Source organism: Pseudophryne corroboree, chromosome 6, assembly GCF_028390025.1.
Source record: "Pseudophryne corroboree isolate aPseCor3 chromosome 6, aPseCor3.hap2, whole genome shotgun sequence".
NCBI classification, from domain to species: Eukaryota; Metazoa; Chordata; class Amphibia; order Anura; family Myobatrachidae; genus Pseudophryne; species Pseudophryne corroboree.
In genome coordinates this window covers 67,989,890-68,010,869 of record NC_086449.1, presented here as the reverse complement: position 1 = coordinate 68,010,869, position 20,980 = coordinate 67,989,890, and positions in this window count along the sequence as shown.

Sequence of the window (20,980 nt, the reverse complement as noted above, 5' to 3'; positions counted from 1 at the left end):
GGTCATGGCTTGACTCTCTGGCAAAGACGGGGGATACGTGTGACCTCATGCGGCATATTCCCAGGGTATAAATCTATGGGACAGTCCCAAGGTCTATGGGATGGCATTTGATCGGCTGCTTGCTCGGAAAACACATCTGTGTATTCTTGATAAGGCTCCGGCAGAAGTTCTCGGTCTGATTTGCAGGACACCCGAAGCGGGTAAACGGGCATGAGGGAACTTGAATGACAGAAGGAGCTCCAGGATAAAATTTGCGAAGACTCCCAATCAGTGTGGGTGTTATGGATCTTGAGCCAGGGTAAACCGAGGACAAGGTCATGAGTCATCGCCGGAACCACTAGAAACTCCAGATATTCTAGATGTAAAGCTCCCACCTGTAGCTTTATTGACGCCATATGACTGGAAATGACTCACTTGGAGATTTGAGTACCATTAATAGCAGTCAGCATTATAGGTCGGTCAAGGGCCTTCAGCGTCAGACCCATCCCCTGGGTGCAACAGAGCGAGATAAAATTCCCAGCGGCCCCGGAATCCAGCAAGGCGTAGAGGGACTTAGTGGAAGACTCAGAAAACAATAAAACAGGGAGAGTAAACAGTCCTTTCCTGGAGATTTGGTCATGGCACCCAACTTGACTCCTCCGAAACAAGCTAGGTTTGCCCGTTTTCCGGATGAGACTTACAAAACTTAATAAAATGATCTTCAGCTCTGCAGTAGAGGCAGAGTCTCCCCTCACGACGACACTGGCGTTCTTCAGGAGACAAACGGGACCGATTGATTTGCATGGGTTCATCCTGACTTGGTGATGCAGCTTGTCTTGGAGGAAGAGACCAGAATTTAAGCCGATCCGTCCAGCTATGCTCACCCCCATGCTCCCGCATGCGGAGATCCACTTTGACACAGAGCAAGATCAGCTCTTCAAGTTGGTCAGGCAGATCCCTGGTGACCAACTCATCCTTAAGACGATCCGACAGACCACTCCAGAAGGCGGCCCTGAGAGCTTTGTTATTCCACCACAATTCTGATGCGGTGGTCTAAAATTGGACTACGTACTGCCCTATGGAATGAGAGCCTTGTTGAACACGGAGCAGTTCGGTAGAAGCTGCGGTGGACCGACCGGGCTTGTCAAAAATTCTTCTGAAGGACGCTATGAAGTTGGTGTAATTAGAGACTAGTGGGTCTGAATGTTCCCACAATGGAGATACCCAATCCAACGCTGAACCTTCGAGCAGGGAAATGATGTACGCCACTTTGGACTGATTCGTGGGGAGGTTATGTGAGAGCAGTTCAAAGTGCACCCCGCACTGGTTCAAGAACCCGCGGCAGTGTTTAGAATCTCCGTTATATCGGGATGGAGTAGGGAGCTGGAGACGAGACCTACCCGCTGCCGGGGGCTGGGCACTACTGGGGACTACTACTGGAGTGGGGCCCAGAGCCACTGAAGCCAAGGTTGTTTGTATTTGATCCAGTCGACCAGACAACTCCTGGAGATACTGCATCACCTGACCATGTGCCGCCTCCTGACTCTGTACACAGGAGGCCAAACTGTATGGCACTTGCCTCTGCGCTCTGATCCTCCGAGTCCATTTGGCCTGAGTATACTGTCACACACCTGGGCTGAGAAAGTTGGGTACTCTGGGATTCTTCCGATGGTCGGAAAGAAGAACCGTAGCTAGGTCGAAATAGAGACGGTCGGATGTAAGTTCTCCTCATGCAGCTTTATAACAACTAATGCTTAAGAACGATGTCAAGGAGAACTGAATGAAAAAATGAGATAATGACATGTGAACTGTGAAGAAATGAATGATGACTTTTGAACGATGCTGAAGAACACTGAATGAAGAAATAAATGACTTGTGAACGATGCTGAAGAACACTGAATGAAGAAATTTGTCACGAAACTGGGTTGAGAGGGTTGAGAACTCAGGGATTCTTCCAATAGTCGGGTGGGAGAACTGTAGTTGGGTCGGAATAGAGACGCCCGAATGTAGGTCTTCTTCATGCAGGACCAATAGTGAACTTAGTCAGTGAACGATGCTGTGTGCACTGACTGAGGAATAAAACGAAGACTTGAGAATGGTGCTGGAGAACTCTGAACGAAGGAGTAAATGATGATTTGAGAATGATGCTGAAGAACACTAAATGAAAAGACAAGTGATGTTTTGAGAACGACGCTGAAGAACTCTGAACGAAGAGATGAGTGATGACTTGTGAACAATGCTGAAGTACACTGAACGAAGAGATGAGTGATGATTTGAGAATTATGCTGAATAACACTGAACAAAAAGACAAGTGCTGTACCCAGGGAGACAGGAGCCGGCGGGGGAAGAGACCACCCCGGAGACCAGTGCAGCCAGACAGGTAAGCCCCTGGACACTGACAGTGGCCCCTGGACACTTTCCTGGCTTGGTTGGGTGCTTGGAGTGAAAGATCCGCACAAGACGAGGGGCAGAGACATCCGAAGCTTTCACCCAACTTCTTTCCTCAGGACCATATCCTTTCCATTCCACCAGATACTGCAGATTCTTGCAGCAGTAACGAGAATCGAGAATACTCTTGACCTCAAACTCCGTTCCCTCTTCGGGTCTCCACTGGAGCTGATCTTGGAGAGTCTGAATGGAAACGATTTAGAATAAGAGGGAGGAGAAGAGAAACATGGAAAGAGTTCGGTATTCGGAAGTGAGAGGGCAAACCCAATTTGCAGACAACTGGATTCAGGACTTGCAGTACAGGGTATAGACCGATGAATCTCAGAGCAAATTTCATAGCGGGTACCTTCAGACGAATGTTGCGGGTGGAGAGCTGCACCGTGTCGCCAATCTTGTATCGTGGAGCTGCCCATCGTTTCTTGTTCGTGAAAAGTTTATATCTGATGGAGACTTTTTTGAGGTTAGCATGAACTTTACTCCAGATGCAGCTGAAGTGCTGCAGAGTGGAAGTTTCGGCAGGAACATCTTCCGTAGGACAGGATGATAATTCCGGAACTCGCGGGTGGAATCCATAATTGATGAAAAATGGGGTTTCACCAGTGGAGGTATGATACTGATGGTTATGGGCGAATTCTGCCCAGGGCAACAACTCTACCCAGTTGTCCTGAGAAGGCAATAATTACATGCGGAGGAAAGTCTATAAGTCCTGGTTGACTCTTTCGGTTTGTCAGTTGGTTTGTGGGTGGTAGGCAGAAGAAAACACGTTTTATTTGGAGGGCTGAACAGAGAGCTTTCCAGAATCTTGCAGTGAACTGCACACCTCGAGCGGAAACCACCTCCTGGGGTAATCCATGTAGCCAAAATTGTTCCTGGATAAATAGTTGAGCCTGTTAGGGAACTGTTGGTAGACCTGTCAAAGGAACAAAACGTGCCATTTTTGAGAAGCGATCCATGATCACCCAGATGGTGTTACAACCCTTGGAGGGGGGCAACTCGGTGATGAAGTCCATAGAGATATGGGACCAAGGTCTTCTAGGAATAGACAAAGGTCGAAGCAATCCAGCAGTAGGTAGACGAGGAATCTTATGTTGAGTACATTGAGGGCAACAGCTCACAAAATCGGGTATATCTCTCCTCATAGAGGACCACCAATAAGATCTACGCAAAAATTCAAATATTTTTTGGGCTCCTGGGTGTCCGGAGGACTTGCAGATATGAGCCTACTGAAGCAATTTCGGTCGGAGTTCAGCTGGAATGGACGTTCTCCCAGGAGGAGGACCTAGAGAAGTGGGAACTTCAGAAATGGAGACATGACTCAGAATGAAACTTTTCTCAACGGGATTCTCTTCATCGGAAGTGGTCAAGGAGCGAGACAGGGCGTCAGCTTTTGCGCTAAAAGTCCCGTCCTGGTACTTAATGACAAATGAAAACTGAGTGAAAAAGAGTGCCCATTTAGCTTGACGGGGATTTAAACATTGGGCAGTCTTGATGTATAACAATTCCATGTGGTCGGTGTAGATGGTAATTAAATGTTTAGCACCCTCCAATAAATATCTCCACTCCTCTCAGGCAGATTTTATTGCTAAAAGTTCCTGATCTCCAGTGGTATAAATACGTTAAGCAGGTGAAAACTTTTGAGATTGGAAACCACATGGGTGCAACTTCCCATCAGAAGATTACTGAGAGAGGACGGCTCCGACACCAACTGAAGAGGCATCCAATTCCATGAAAAACGGTTATTCAAAATTTGGCTGCTGGAGCACCGGAGCAGACATAAAGGCCGACTTCAACTGGACAAACGCTTCGACAGCTTCGGGAGGCCACAAAATCGGATTGGAACCTTTCTTGGTCAGAGCAGTAATAGGTGCTACAATGGTGGAAAACCCTCTTATGAACTTCCTATAATAATTTGCGAAGCCTAGGAATCTTTGCACCGCTTTCAAGGAGAGAGGTTGAGTCCAATCCTGGATAGCTTTGAGCTTTCCTGGATCCATGAGAAGCTCTGTGCCCGAGATGACATCTCCGAGGAAAGGAATTGATGAAACTTCAAAAGTACATTTGGAGATCTTGCCATAAAGATGGTTATTGCGAAGACAACATAGCACTTCTTTGACCCGAATTCTTTGCTCTGACATGTCACAGGAAAAGATAAGTATGTCATCCAGGTATACCACGACACATTGATATAGCATATCCCGAAAGATTTAGTTGACAAACCCTTGGAAGACTGCCAGAGCATTACATAGTCCAACTGGCATTACCAGATACTCATACTGCCCGTCCCTAGTGTTAAAAGCGGTATTCCATTCATCCCCTTGTTTTATTCGAATGAGATTATAGGCTCCCCTCAAGTCGAGTTTTGTGAAGACTTTGGAACCGCAGATCCTGTCAAAAAGCTCGGTAATCAGAGGTAATGGACATCCATTCTTGATGGTGATATCGTTTAACCCCCGATAGTCTATGCAGGGTCTTAATCCTCCATTTTTTTCACAAAAAAGAAACCAGTTCCCTGCCGGAGAAGTGGAGGGCCGGATGAACCCCTTTTGAAGGTTCTCCCTGATATATTCCGACATCACTTGCATCTTGGGCAAAGACAAAGGGTACGTATGACCACGAGGTGGCATCTTCCCAGGGATCAGGTCAGTTGGGCAGACCCAGGGTCTATGGGGTGGTAACCGGTCGGCTGCTTGCTCTGAGAATACATTTGCAAATTCCCGATATGGCTCAGGAAGGGATTCTTCTATAGGCTTGGAGGAGGCATGCAGGGGACAGACTGACGTAAGCCAATTTGTGCGGAAAAAGGAACCCTAGGACAGAATTTGCAAAGTCTCCCAATCAATATGGGGATTATGAATCTTGAGCCAGGGTAGGCCGAGAACCAACTCATGTGACATCTCCAGAATCACCAGGAACTCCAGGTATTCATGATGCAAAGCTCCAACCTGTAAGTTGAGGGGCTCCGTGCGGTAGGAAACAATTCCGTTAGAAATCTGGGTGCCATTAATAGCAGTTAACTTGAGGGGTCGGTCGACGGGCCTCACTCTCAGATGAAACTCTCGGACACAACTGGCAGCAATAAAGTTCCCAGCAGCACCGGAATCCAATAATGCAAGTAGAGTCTTAGTGGAGGACCCCGTCGACAGCTGAACTGAAAGTAGACAGTCCTTCCCAGGAGATTTAACTGTAGTACCTAACTTGACTCCGGAACAGGCTAGGTTTGATCGTTTCCCGGGTGGGTCTTGCAGGCTTTAATAAAATGATCCGCGGCACCACAATAGAGGCAAATTCTACCTTCACAACGGCGTTGTCGTTCTCCGAGAGATAACCGGGACTGGTTGATCTGCATGGGTTTGTCCGGACTTGGTAATGTTGCTTGCCTAGGAGGGAGAGGCCGGAATCTGGACCGATCCGACCGACTATGCTCCCCACCACGCTCCTGTATGCGGAGGTCCACCAGAAGGCTGCCCTGAGGGCTTCGTTATTCCAGCATAGTTCTGAAGCGACGGTCTGGAATTGGACAACGTACTGTCCTACCGAACGAGAGCCTTGACGAACACGGAGGAGTTTGGTAGAAGCGGTAGAGGACCTGCTGGGCTCATCGAAGATTCTTCGGAAGGAAGCAATGAAGTTGGTGTAATTGGAGACTAATGGGTCAGAACGTTCCCACAATGGAGACACCCAATTCAACGCTGAACCCTCAAGCAAGGAAATTATGTATGCCACTTTGGAACGATCCGTGATAAAATTATGTGAGAGCAGTTCAAAGTGCACCTCGCACTGGTTAAGAAACCCACGGCAATGTTTTGGATCTCCATTACAGCGGGATGGAGGAGGAAGCTGGAGGCGTGACCTAATTGCTGCCGGAGGCTGTATGCTACTGGAAACTGCTACTGGGGCAGATACTGGAGCAGGACCCAGAACCGCTGAGGCCAAAGATGCTTGGATTTGATCCAGACGGCCAGACAATTCCTGAAGATATTGCATCACCTGACCATGTGCCGTCTCCTGACTCTGTACCCAGGAAGCCAAGCTTTGAATGGCGCTTGCCTCCGCGTTACGGTCCCCCGAGTCCATTGGGCCTGAGTATACTGTCACGAACCTGGGTTGAGAACTCGGGGATTCTTCCGATGGTCGGGTGGAAGAACCGTAGTTGGGTCGGAATAGAGACGGCCGAATGTAGGTCTTCCTCATGCAGGACCAATAGTGAACTTAGTCAATGAATGATGCTAGGTGCACTGAATGAGGAATAAAACGAAGACTTGAGAATGGTGCTGGAGAACTCTGAACGAAGGAATAAATGATGACTTGGGAACAATGTTGAAGAACACTGAACGAAGAGATGAGTGATGACTTGAGAACGATGCTGAAGAACACTGAATGAAAAGAGGAGTGATGTTTTGATAACAATGCTGAAGAACACTGAACGAAGAGATGCTGGCAGCACCGGAGTCTGTGAGCCAATGGACTCACAAGCCGGGAGCACTGGAGGCTGCGGGCTGAGAGACACACTTGTATGCTAAAAGCACTGGAGTCTGCGTGCTGGGAGACACCCTTAGATGCTGGAAGCACTGGAGTCTGCGTAGTGGGGGGGACACTTAGATGCTGGAAGCACTGGGGAGTTTGTGAGCCGAGAGACACACGAGCCTGGTGGTAGCTTAGTAGCGACAATACTCAGGCGCCGGGGCTTTGCCCGGCGTCTCCATTTGAATTTCCCGCCCTCTTCTCATTTGCAGAGGGGTGGTGCTGATGTCATCAGCCCCCTCGCCCCCACGTGGACAGACATGGCGGCGCCTATGGAGCCGGCGACCGCCAGCGGCAGCATCGCCCATGCCTCGAGAGACAGGAGCCGGCGGGGGAAGAGACCACTCCGGAGACCAGTGCGCCCGGACATGTAAGCACGGCGGCCACTGCTGCGCAGCCGTGACAAAATGAAAGATGACTTGGGAACGATGCTGAAGAACACTGAGCTCAGTGAGAGACTGGAAACACACTTGAAATGCTGGTAACACTGGAGCTCAGTGAGTGGCTGGGAATCAATTCTCCTTGAAGGGCAGCGTGAGCCTGGGAGCAGCTAACAGGGACGATACTCAAGCACTGGAGCTGTGCCCGGTGCCTCCTTTTGTATAGCCCACCCTTCCTCTGATTGGGGGAGGGAGCACTGGGTCACGCCATTGGTCCACCCTGCCCACGTGGACACTGGGCACAATGGTGGTGCCCGTGGTCCGAGAGACGCCAGCCGGACGCCGGAGGAGACCCCCCCAGAGACCCAGCGTGCGGCAGCAAGGTATGCTCGGCGGCCGCCACTCCCGCAGTATGACAGAAGGATTAGTAGAAGGGAGAAAAGTTGTCTTAGTAGCTGCCAGTTCAGACACAATTTTATTTAGGTCTTCCCCAAACAAAATGTCCCCAGTGAAGGGGAGGACTTCCAAAGTCTTCTTTGAGTTCAAATCCACTTTCCATTACCTCAACCACAGTATGCGGTGCACCAGTAAAGACGTAGCTGATCCCTTGGCCGCCAATACTCCCACCTCAGAGGACGCTTCTTGAATGTAATAAGAAGCGGTGGTAATATGAGAAAGGTATTGCCTGGCAGTTTCAGAGATATCCTCTGGCAGCTCTTCCTCTAACGCCTGAACCTACGCCTCAATACCTTTTGCCGCCCAAGAGGCAGCTATAGTGGGTCTATGAACAGGCAGAGTAGATAACACCACTAGGTGGCTGACATGAGAATCCACCAGTGGCGGAGGCTCCCATTTGTTACACAAGTCTGCTGGGAGAGGGTAGTGAGCCAAAGCCCATTTGGGAATAGGGGATTTCTTCCCTGGATTAGACCAGGGTTTCCGTCTGATGTCCACTAAATGATCAGAATGGGGTAACAGTTTTAACCACCTTCTGCTGTTTAAACTTATCAGTTTTCTTTGCCACATTAGTGGAATCCTCCTCATCTGTGATTTGAAGGATATGCTTAAGAGCAACCACCAGGTCAGGGACATCTATTAATAAGGGAGAATCTTTGTCAGTAACACAGGATTCCGTGTCAGACAAGGCCGTATGCTCCCCCTCCTCTTCATATGAGACATCAGAGAGGTTTGTAGACAGTGAGGAGGAAGCAGCCCGCTTAGAAGACCAGGTACACGAGAGTGACCCCAGGTAGATTTCTGTCTAACAGACTGGTTTAGTTTTTGCAGTTAGTTAGACAAATTTTCCGTCCAAGGCAGATTAACCATAGGGACAATTTGTGTCACAGCCAGCCCCATAGGGGGCTCAAGGCACTCCACTAGAGTACCCAGCAGAGTAGTGAATGCTGCCCATGGTGGCTCCTAAGTGCAGGGGCTTCGGAGTGACTGGGAGGTGCATGACAAGCAGTACAGAGACCATTATGCAATAATTCCCCCTGATAAATCCACGGCGCATGATCTGCATGTTGCTGGAGCTTCTACAGATTTGCTGGCCATTTTGTTAGACACTGCACAATGTAAACAATTGGACTTACACAGTACGATAATATAGCCAGACAAATACAAAAACCTGTGGAATAAGACTGGGTATAATGTGACTGTACACAGGAGTAATATACTTATATAGGTATATAAACTCTGTGCACAACTATATTGTTAGACCCAAATTCACCTAGCCGAGGTTTACAGCATATAGTGACATATATTATTATTATTATATCTGGGAAACACTGAAAGTGAAACCACATAGCAGATACAGTCACATGCAATGCAGAAATGATATCACAATAATGCTGCACTGGATTTACATATATATCACAGCGCGGTCATAGATCGGAGTGTATAGCAGAATACTCATAATATACTCTGCAATGTACACCTTTTCTCAACTAATGCTGTATCTAAGGCATGTAGGATACTCAAGTGAATCTAAGGACACAGTGCTGTAAACAGGCTTACATGGGAGACCTTGCCCAGCAATCCCGGAGACCTGCTGCTGCTCTCTGTAAGATGGCGCTCAGAGTCTCTGTGAGGGAGTGAGGTAGCTCCAGGGCGGGAGATCTGCAGGAGATGGTGCCCTGGGCTGGGACTTCAGGTCAAGTGGCACCTCCCCTATGCTGGTCTTCCACCCCAGGTACTATGGAGCCTCGTTAAACTGGTGTTAGTACACCTGACCTGTGCTCTGAATGCCTTGGTGGTCTAGTGGGGTCCCTACCTAGTGACAGTCTCCATGCCAGTGCTGCGGTCCGCCTCCCCAGACCGTGGATGGATCGTAGTTCAATGGCGGGTCCTGCCTATGAGACCCTCTTACCTCCTCCCTGTAGCAGCCACGTGATCCAGGAGAGCAATTTGCGACCGCACCTAAGCGGGACGCCTTACCTGGGAATTTGGGAGATGATGGAGCTGCAACACTGAATGTAACAATGATATACAGTGCTGCCAGCTCAGTTAGCAAAGTCAAATTCTTCCAGATGAAAAGCTTTTAGGGCTGCTGAGTGCAGCACCCCTCCTCCGTGACCTGCTGCTGCAGGCACCAACTCAAAACTGAGCTCACTATGCCTGGAGGCGGGGTTACAGAGGAGGCCCCTATGCATTCTGGGACAGCTAAAGCTTTACCTGTTGGTGTCTCTGGATCCAGAGCCACTCTACACCCCGATGTTTCCCTGTGGAAACCAATGTACCCTGCTGCAGAAATTTGTTTTACACTATTTCCCTAATGTATGCTAGGTTTTTAATATTATAAAGTTAAATTTTAACTAAAGGGAAGACCGCAGTGAGCAGCAAATACAATATATTAGAGGCTTTCAAATGTGACATACATGGCAGGACGCATGTGAATGCCGATTAGAGAGAAGGACATTATCAGGGAACACTTACTTTTGTTAGATCAGTGTTTTAGTCTGATTTCAATAGACTGAATAACTGTAGAAAGTCAGATACAATGTACATCTTGATGTCAAGTTCACACTGAGTAATATTTATAGGTTTCCTTTGGCAGAAAGGGGATGCAGTCAATTAAAATCCCGACAGTCAAAATACCGATAACCATTGACCGATCGTCAAAATACCAAAATGGTCAAAATGCCAAAATTAAAAATGTCCGCAGACAAAATACCAACATTTAAATGTCGACAGGTCAAAAAAAACTACATGAGTTTTTCATGATTTATTAATTGAAACCAGCTTGTTCATACTTTAACATCTCAGATTATTTGTTTAATCATATTATAACTAATAGGCTCCCACTGCACAGGTAAGTTATCATATGATATTTAATGCTCAATTCCTCTCCATACAGGATAGATATACTTTATTAGAGGGTGAGTAATGGTCGGGTACTGAGTAATACCTGTGGGCAGAGGCGTAACTAGGGTTTTCGGAGCCCAGGGCAAGATAGAAAATGGCGCCCCCCCAAAAAAAAATAATAATAATAAAAAAAAAAAAATAAAAAAAAATAAAAAAAAATGGGCGTGGCCACACACCAGAAGGGGTGTGGCTATGCTCCAGAAGGGGTGTGGCCACTGAAAATGGCCCACAGTGCCAGTTACATTGCCCCACAGTGCCGGATACATGCCCCACAGTGCCGGATACATGCCCCATGGTGCCAGATACATGCCCCACGGTGCCAGATACATGCCCCACTCAGTGCCAGATACATGCCCCACTCAGTGCCAGATACATTGCCCCACAGTGCCAGTTACATTGCCCCACAGTGCCAGTTACATTGCCCCACAGTGACGGATACATGCCCCACAGTGCCGGATACATGCCCCACGGTGCCGGATACATGCCCCACAATGCCGGATACATGCCCCAAAGTGCCAGATACATTGCCCCACTCAGTGCCAGTTACATTGCCCCACAGTGCCGGATACAATGCCCCACAGTGCCGGATACATGCCCCACAGTGCCAGATACATTGCCCCACTCAGTGCCAGTTACATTGCCCCACACCGTGCCAGTTACATTGCCCCACTCAGTGCCAGATACATGCCCCACAGTGCCAGTCACATGCCCCACAGTGCCAGTCACATGCCCCACAGTGCCAGATACATGCCCCAAAGTGCCAGTTACATGCCCCACAGTGCCAGATACTTGCCCCACTGTGCCGCCGGACCCCCCCCCCCCCGTCACTCACCGGCCGCTGGCTTCTTGTTGTGAGGGGAGGAGAGCGCAGCGCCTCTCCTTCCCCTCGCCACTCCAGGTCTCCGGCGGCTGTCTTGCGGACCGGCAGCCAATCAGGAGCCGGTCCGCAAGCTCTGATTGGCTAGCGCCGGAGACCGGACATGGCAGCGCTGCTAGTGCTCGCAGCGGCGGTGAGGGGAGTGAGAGACGCTGCGCTCTCCTCCCCTCACATTTAGGGTTAACGGGGGCGAGTGGGGCATGATGCCCTGGACGCCGGCGGCGCCCCCTTCTCCTGGGCCTGCCAGGGCGCGTGCCCCACTCGCCCTACCCTAGATACGCCTCTGCCTGTGGGAATTGGCCATGCAGGATATTTATTGAAAGTGGAATGAGTTTACCAATTACATTATATTTAATACCTGCTAATTATATGGTGTCCCAACTGTACTGTACAGAAAACCCAATGTAGATCTGGTCAGTAAATGGAGACATAAGACTACCTTAGACTTAATAAGGGAATATAAATGTGAACATATACCTTGATGGGAGTGAGATATGATTTTTAGTACCAGCATAAATTTCAACCGTCAATGGAGATATATTTTGTAATATTTTACCTCCTGACATGTAATAAGATTTCACATATGTCCCATTTATGTAGCCGGCAGATGGTACATTACTGAAGCACTTATATGTGTTATGAGCCGACGGCTCGTGCCCCTGCACGCTCCGGCAATTGCTCGGTGACCGAGACACCAGAGAACTTCCACCCGGCAGCTTTCTGTTTGATGCTAGGTGACAGCGGACGCCAAGAACTTGCAGAGGCAGCTGGGCTCAGACATGCAGCGTTCCAGCTGGACAGAATTAGCCCCATCGGAATAAGCCCCTGCCAGGCCCCATCGGTTATAGTTCTTACTTGCAGCGGGACCCCTTGTCCCTTTGCTTGTAACTGAGTTATCCCTGGTTAACCTGCTCCAGAATAGCCTGTGTTCCTGTCTGAATTGTATGCATCAGTTTGCATAGTTTGGCATTAGCCACATCCATTGCTGTGAGTCTGCTACCCTGTCCAGTTTTACCAGCCTGTAAATTTGCATGTCAGAGCAGTACCTTCTACGCTATTCTGGAAAACCTGGCCTGTCATCACCAGTTTGCATTCAGCTCAGCAACTATCATACCAACTACAGTGAGCCAACATTCCAAGCCTGTTCTCTCCTGCTATCAGCCTGCTCGGTGTAGCCATACCATCCACATAATATAGATCTACTGGCCTGTCAACTCCTGTCTACACTCTGCGAGGACGGCCGCCTTAATTGCTGTGTGCTGGCTAGTCTGCTCCACATGACTTAGTCTTTACTTGTCTAGTGTCTTTTGTCATTTCTTGAAAGTCTTAAGGTCCATTCCGTTGGTAGCTGGTCCAAGACGTCTGAGATAAGTTTGTACCACTGTCTGTAGCGTAAGTCCTGCGGGCATCTCAATACCAGTAAGCGTGCCATGCTTTATGGGAAAGGCGGCTTGTCAGTCCTACGGGTCTTATCCTTGGATGCTCAGGGGTGACTACCAAGATCTTCAAGCAGCGTTACAATTTGACAAAATAGGTGAATAAGAGTAGTTTCCGGAAAAAAACATTATTATTCACTTTTCATATTCTTTTCTATATCTTAATATTTTGCTGACCAGCTATACATGGAATAGGATTTTAAACTGTAATAATAAATGTATATTTTAAAATGGTGCAACTCATTATAGACACTTCTTTCTCATGTAACTGCTTCAGAGGTTGCATTCTTTCCGAAATGTAACTGATAATTCCCTCAGAGACCTTGCTGACTCCTCTTGCAAACAATTAAAAAGAGCACATCATGAATTTTTGATGGTTTCTTCTTCCCATAGGATTTCTTTGATTTCCTCATTGTGAGGAGGATAACGCAGCTCTAGATCACTGTTTGTGGTCTTGCCCTCCAGTTAGAGCCTTTTGGCTTCGGCTTTGCAGGTTTATGCTGGAGCATTTGCTTAATTTTCTACCCTTTACTCTCGAATGGGCCATATTGGGGATGTTGCCTAGGAGTCAAAAACTCTAGCTGCTGCACACAGAGCAAGTAGGAAAGACCATACTGCAGGTATGGATTCAGCCAGGAATGCCTCCTTTCTAAGTGCTGTATTCAATAACTGTCGGAAGCTGCTGTCTTGTCGGAAAGACAGCAGCTTCCGACAGAAAAAGGTCAGAAGGGGTTCCGACTTATTTAATAGGGGCTGATTTTTTCCGACAAGTCGGTAATTCCCGACTTGGCGGAAAACATGTGGATCGGTGGAATAGCCGCCGATCCACGTGCTTCTGTCGGAAATGGGGCCAAATCCGACAAACTCAATCCGACTTGAAAACACGTCGGATTGAGGTGAGGAGATATGCGGTGCTGCGGGCCGCGGGTGGAGCAGAGATCGGCAGCCGGCGGGGGGAGCTGGCTGTCTGCAGCGGTGGGGGAAGGCGCTGCAGGGAGACCTCTCCCTGCAGCACCTCCCCATGCCACAGACATGTCCCCCCACAGGCACCTCTTTCCCTGCAGCGCCTCCAGACATGTCCCCCCACAGCCAGCTCCGACCTCTGCTTATCCCCGCTGCCCAGCTTACCCCCGCCGCCGTCATCTGCACTCCTGGACGCTGTTGTCAGCGCATCTGCAGCCGCTGACAGCAGTGGCCGTACGCTGAATAGGGGTTGTCCGATCCATTCCGACAACTGCATGTCGGAATGAATCCGACTTTTATTGAATATACCCCTATGGCAATGTTACCCTAACTCAGTCCTCAGGGACCCCTAACAGTACAAGTTTTACAGGTCTCCAATTGAAATAATTAGCTCCACATGTGGATATTTTTAAATGTGCAAACCAGTAATTAATACACCTGTGTACCTACTAGGAGACCTGCAAAGCATTTACAGTTAGGGGTCCCTTAGGACTGAGTTTGGGAAACATTGCTCTAAGGAAACCACTTATTTAGGATAGATTGTCTGGTTGTTTATTTGGCTAAAGAGTCTCTCACCACATCTTTTCATGTTTGGAAAAGTCATATAGCTATACTCCCATTGCAAACCTAATTAACTGCTCATCCATTTTCACCCACCTTGTGGTACTCACTAAGTCTAGTAATGACCATCCTATAGCCTTATTGGGGGGTTTCCTAGTCTGCATGGTCCTGTTCTCCTGCTCGATTTAGGTTTTTGAATTTTATTTTGTGAATTTTATTTCTTGAGTTGTCTATTTATCCATATGTCACTGTACACTAATTCTTTGTACACGATTGTTCAGAATCAATATATCAATGATAAGTGATCTTTTAGGGTTTTTTAATTTACTTTTAGACTGTCAGTACTATCCAGCTCCCTAATTACTCCTCTGGTTCTATCTTCTAAACCACAGGTTCTCAAACTCAGTCCTCAGGGACCCCTAACAGTACAAGTTTTACAGGTCTCCAATTGAAATAATTAGCTCCACCTTTGGATATTTTTAAATGTGCAAGCCAGTATTTAATACACCTGTGTACCTACTAGGAGACCTGCAAAGCATTTACAGTTAGGGGTCCCTTAGGACTGAGTTTGGTAAACACTGCTGTAAGGAAACATCACTTATTTAGGATAGATTGGCTGGTTGTTTATTTGGCTAAAGAGTCTCTCACCACATCTTTTCATGTTTGGAGCAGTCATATAGCTATACCCCCATTGCAGACCTAATAACTGCTCATCCACTTTCACCCACCAAGTCTAGTAATGACCCTCCTATAGCCTTATTGGGGGGGTTATCTAGTCTGCATGGCGCTGTTCTCTTGCTCGATTTAGGTTTCTTAATTTTATTTCTGAATTTTATTTCTTGAGTTGTCTATTTATCCATATATCACTGTACACTAATTATTTGTACACGATTCTTCAGAATCAATATATCAATGATAAGTGATCGTTTAGGGTTTTTTAATTTACTGTTAGACTGTCAGTACTATCCAGCTCCCTAATTACTCCTCTGGTTCTATCTTCTAAACCAGTGGTTCTCAAACTCGGTCCTCAGGACCCCACACGGTACATGTTTTGCAGGTCACCTGTAGATTTTTAAAATGTGACAGTTGGTGATACACAGTGCAGCTTCTGGATGACATGGAAAACATGAACCGTGTGGGGTCCATAGGTCTGCAAACTCGGTCCTCATTACCCCACACAGTGCATGTTTTGCAGGTAACCCAGCAGGTGCACAGGTGTATTAATTACTCACAGACACATTTTAAAAGGTCCGCAGGTGGGTGGTCATTCCGAGTTGTTCGCTCGTTGCCGTTTTTCGTAATGCAGCGATTAGATGGAAAATGCGCATGCGCCAAGCACTTTCACACAAAACTTAGTAGATTTACACAAGGCCGACCAACGTTTTTTCATCGCTCGAGGGATCGTAGTGTGATTGACAGGAAGTGGGTGTTTCTGGGCGGAAACTGGACGTTTTCAAGGAGTGTGCTAAAAAACGCAGACGTGCCAGGTAAAAACGCAGGACTGGCTGGCCGAACGCAGGGCGTGTTTGTGACGTCAAACTAAACGGACTGAGGTGATCGCAATCTAGGAGTAAGTCTGGAGCTACTCAGAAGCCTCAAGGAATTATTTAGTAGCAATTCTGCTAATCTTTCGTTCGCAATTCTGATAAGCTAAGATACACTCCCAGAGGGCGGCGGCCTAGCGTTTACAATGCTGCTAAAAGCAGCTAGCGAGCGAACAACTCGGAATGAGGGCCCTGGAGTTAATTATTTCACTTGTGATTCTGTGAGGAGACCTGCAAAACATGTACTGTGTGGGGTAATGAGAACCGAGTTTCTAAACTGTAGAAAAATGTTCAAAATATGAATACTTTTACTGTGCTTGTAAATAAAATAATTATGAAGATACTTTATTAGTAGGCTTGGCATACAATTTGCCATCCGATGGGCTTAATAACATGAATTTAAAATCAATGTGCTGTAGCCCATGGCATAATGATATTAGTTATTAGCTGTCTACTGCCAGCAAACTAACATGTTATAATTTGATTAGCTGCTAAAGGATACAGGCAAACAGCATTAACTTGAACCATTTTACTAAAGAGTACGCATAATAGAATATAAAAAGGTATAAGAGAGAACAGACGAGACTTGTAGGGGAATATTTATTACTTTTTTCAAAGTTACTGATTCTAATTACCTTGAGTGCTGGATTTAATAGAGCAATAGAAATACAAGCAAAACAAGTCTGATGGACTTTTAATATTCAGCAGGGGTTATTTATTATTTATTAGCAGTTTCTTATATAGCGCAGCATATTCCTTTGCGCTTTACAATTAGAACAAGTTATAGAACAAAACTGGGCAATGACAGACAGACAGAGGTAGGAAGGCCCTGCACGCAAGCTTACAATCTATAGGGAAATAGGCATTGATACACAAGGATAGATGCTACCTGTTACATAATGGTTCCCCAGATTGCTAGGTTCTTAATGGGTTGTATGATATGATCACCCAGCAATGTTGGAAGACAAGATGTGAGTTTATGTGGACTGTACAGAGGGGATGTAACTTGATAGGGAAGCATTGAAGGTTATGTGGGTGGGTCTGAAATTTGGTAGGCTTGTCTGAAGAGATGAGTTTTCAGGGAACGTTTAAAGGTTTGGAGACTAGAGGAGAGTCTTATTGTGTGTGGGAGTGCATTCCACAGAGTGGGTGAAGCCCGGGTAAAGTCCTGTAATTTTCAGTGGGAACAGGTAATACATGTGGATGAGAGACGCAGATCTTATGCAGAGCGGAGAGGTCTGGTAGGGAGATATTTTGAGATGAGTGAGGAGATGTATGATGGTGCAGTTTGGGTAATAGCCTTGTATGTAAGTAAAAGTATTTTATATTTGACACAGTAGAATACCGGTAACCAATGGAGGGACTGACAGAGCGGATCAGTAGATGAAGAACGTCTGGCGAGGAAGATTAGCCTCACAGCTGCATTTAAAATGGATTGAAGTGGTGAGAGCCTATGTTTGGGAAGACCAGTAAGGAGACTATTACAATAATCAATGCGGGAGATGATGAGTGCATGGATTAGAGTTTTTGCAGTGTCTTGTGTAAGATAAGGGCGTATTTTGGATATGTTTTTAAGGTGCATGTAACATGATTTAGAGACAGATTGAATGTGTGGAACAAACGACAGTTCAGAGTCAAGGATGACACCTAGGCAGCCAGCTTGTGGGGTAGGGTGGATAGTTCATTGTCAACAGTTATGGAGATATCAGGTTGGTAACTACTCTTAGCTGGTGGGAAAATAATTAATTCTGTTTTGGAAATGTTGAGTTTGAGGTGGCGAGATGACATCCAAGATGAAATGGCAGACAGGCATCCAGTGACACGAGCCAATACAGATGGTGACAAATCTGGGGAGGATAGGTAGATTTGAGTATCATCAGCGTACAAATGATACTGAAATCCGAAGGAGCTGATTAGTTTACCAAGAGAGGAGGTATAGATTGAGAAAAGCAGAGGACCCAAGACTGAGCCTTGCGGTACTCCAACTGATAGAGGTAGAGAAGAGGAGGTAGAATCAGAGAAGTGAACACTGAAAGAGCGATTAGATAGGTAGGATGAGAACCAAGTAAGGGCTGTGTCCTGAAGACCTAGGGATTGTAGTGTTTAGGTTAGTCACTAAGTATTAAACTCCAACTTTTAAACCCTTGCGCTATAATAAAAATATATATGATATGGCTGACAATAATAACAGACTCCTATTAAATTAAAATTGTTTAATAATACATAAATGATCACAAATTATAAAACAAGACCGGTCTTAATGATTTGAAAATCTAGGATAACAAGTATAAATACTTTCCATTAAAAGGAGGTGGACTTGAGCATATTCTGTGCACAGAAGTGTATGAACTAACTCTATAGGCAAATGACTGAATAATAAGATTTTACTCACCGGTAAATCTATTTCTCGTAGTCCGTAGTGGATGCTGGGAACTCCGTAAGGACCATGGGGAATAGCGGCTCCGCAGGAGACTGGGCACAATTAAAGAAAGCTTTAGGTCACCTGGTGTGCACTGGCTCCTCCCACTATGACCCTCCTCCAAGCCTCAGTTAGGACACTGTGCCCGGACGAGCTGACATAATAAGGAAGGATTTTGAATCCCGGGTAAGACTCTTACCAGCCACACCAATCACACTGTACAACTCGTGATACAATACCCAGTTTAACAGTATGAAAACAACTGAGCCTCTCAACAGATGGCTCAACAATAACCCTTTAGTTAACAGTAACTATGTACAAGTATTGCAGACAATCCGCACTTGGGACGGGCGCCCAGCATCCACTACGGACTACGAGAAATAGATTTACCGGTGAGTAAAATCTTATTTTCTCTGACGTCCTAGTGGATGCTGGGAACTCCGTAAGGACCATGGGGATTATACCAAAGCTCCCAAACGGGCGGGAGAGTGTGGATGACTCTGCAGCACCGAATGAGAGAACTCCAGGTCCTCCTCAGCCAGGGTATCAAATTTGTAGAATTTTGCAAACGTGTTTGCCCCTGACCAAGTAGCAGCTCGGCAAAGTTGTAAAGCCGAGACCCCTCGGGCAGCCGCCCAAGATGAGCCCACCTTCCTTGTGGAATGGGCTTTTACTGATTTAGGATGCGGCAGTCCAGCCGCAGAATGCGCCTGCTGAATTGTGCTACAAATCCAGCGAGCAATAGTCTGCTTAGAAGCAGGAGCACCCAGCTTGTTGGGTGCATACAGGATAAATAGCGAGTCAGTTTTCCTGACTCCAGCCGTCCTGGAAACATAAATTTTCAAGGCCCTGACTACGTCCAGTAACTTGGAGTCCTCCAAGTCCCTAGTAGCCGCAGGCACCACGATAGGTTGGTTCAAGTGAAAAGCTGACACCACCTTAGGAAGAAACTGGGGACGAGTCCTCAATTCTGCCCTATCCATATGGAAAATCAGATAAGGGCTTTTACATGACAAAGCCGCCAATTCTGACACACGCCTGGCCGAAGCCAAGGCCAATAACATGACCACTTTCCACGTGAGATATTTTAGATCCACGGTCTTAAGTGGCTCAAACCAATGTGATTTTAAGAAACTCAACACCACGTTGAGATCCCAAGGTGCCACTGGAGGCACAAACGGGGGCTGAATATGCAGCACTCCCTTCACAAACGTCTGAACTTCAGGCAATGAAGCCAGTTCTTTCTGGAAGAAAATCGACAGAGCCGAGATCTGTACCTTAATGGAGCCTAATTTCAGGCCCATAGTCACTCCTGTTTGTAGGAAATGCAGAAATCGACCTAGTTGAAATTCCTCTGTTGGGGCCTTTTCGGCCTCACACCAAGCAACATATTTCCGCCATATGCGGTGATAATGCTTTGCAGTTACAGCTTTCCTGGCTTTAATCAGCGTAGGAATGACTTCCTCCGGAATGCCCTTTTCCTTCAGGATCCGGCGTTCAACCGCCATGCCGTCAAACGCAGCCGCGGTAAGTCTTGGAACAGACAGGGCCCCTGCTGCAGCAGGTCCTGTCTGAGCGGCAGAGGCCATGGGTCCTCTGAGATCATCTCTTGAAGTTCCGGGTACCACGCTCGCCTTGGCCAGTCCGGAACCACGAGTATTGTTCTTACTCCTCGTTTTCTTATTATTCTCAGTACCCTTGGTATGAGAGGCAGAGGAGGGAACACATAAACTGACTGGTACACCCACGGTGTCACCAGAGCGTCCACAGCTATCGCCTGAGGGTCCCTTGACCTGGCGCAATATCTCTCTAGTTTTTTGTTTAGGCGGGACGCCATCATGTCCACTTGTGGACGTTCCCATCGATTTACAATCAGCGTGAAGACTTCTGGATGAAGTCCCCACTCTCCCGGGTGGAGGTCGTGTCTGCTGAGAAAGTCTGCTTCCCAGTTGTCCACTCCCGGAATGAACACTGCTGACAGTGCTAGTACGTGATTTTCCGCCCATCGGAGAATCCTTGTGGCTTCTGCCATTGCCATCCTGCTTCTTGTGCCGCCCTGTCGATTTACATGGGCGACTGCCGTGATGTTGTCTGACTGGATCAGTACCGGCTGGTTTTGAAGCAGAGGCCTTGCCTGACTTAGGGCGTTGTAAATGGCCCTTAGTTCCAGAATATTTATGTGTAGGGAAGTCTCCTGACTCGACCATAGTCCTTGGAAGTTTCTTCCCTGTGTGACTGCCCCCCAGCCCCGAAGGCTGGCATCCGAGGTCACCGGGACCCAGTCCTGTATGCCGAATCTGCGGCCCTCTAGAAGATGGGCCCTCTGCAGCCACCACAGCAGAGACACCCTGGTTCTTGGAGACAGGGTTATCAGGCGATGCATCTGAAGATGCGATCCGGACCACTGGTCCAACAGGTCCCACTGAAAGATTCTGGCATGGAACCTGCCGAAAGGAATTGCTTCGTAAGAAGCCACCATCTTTCCCAGG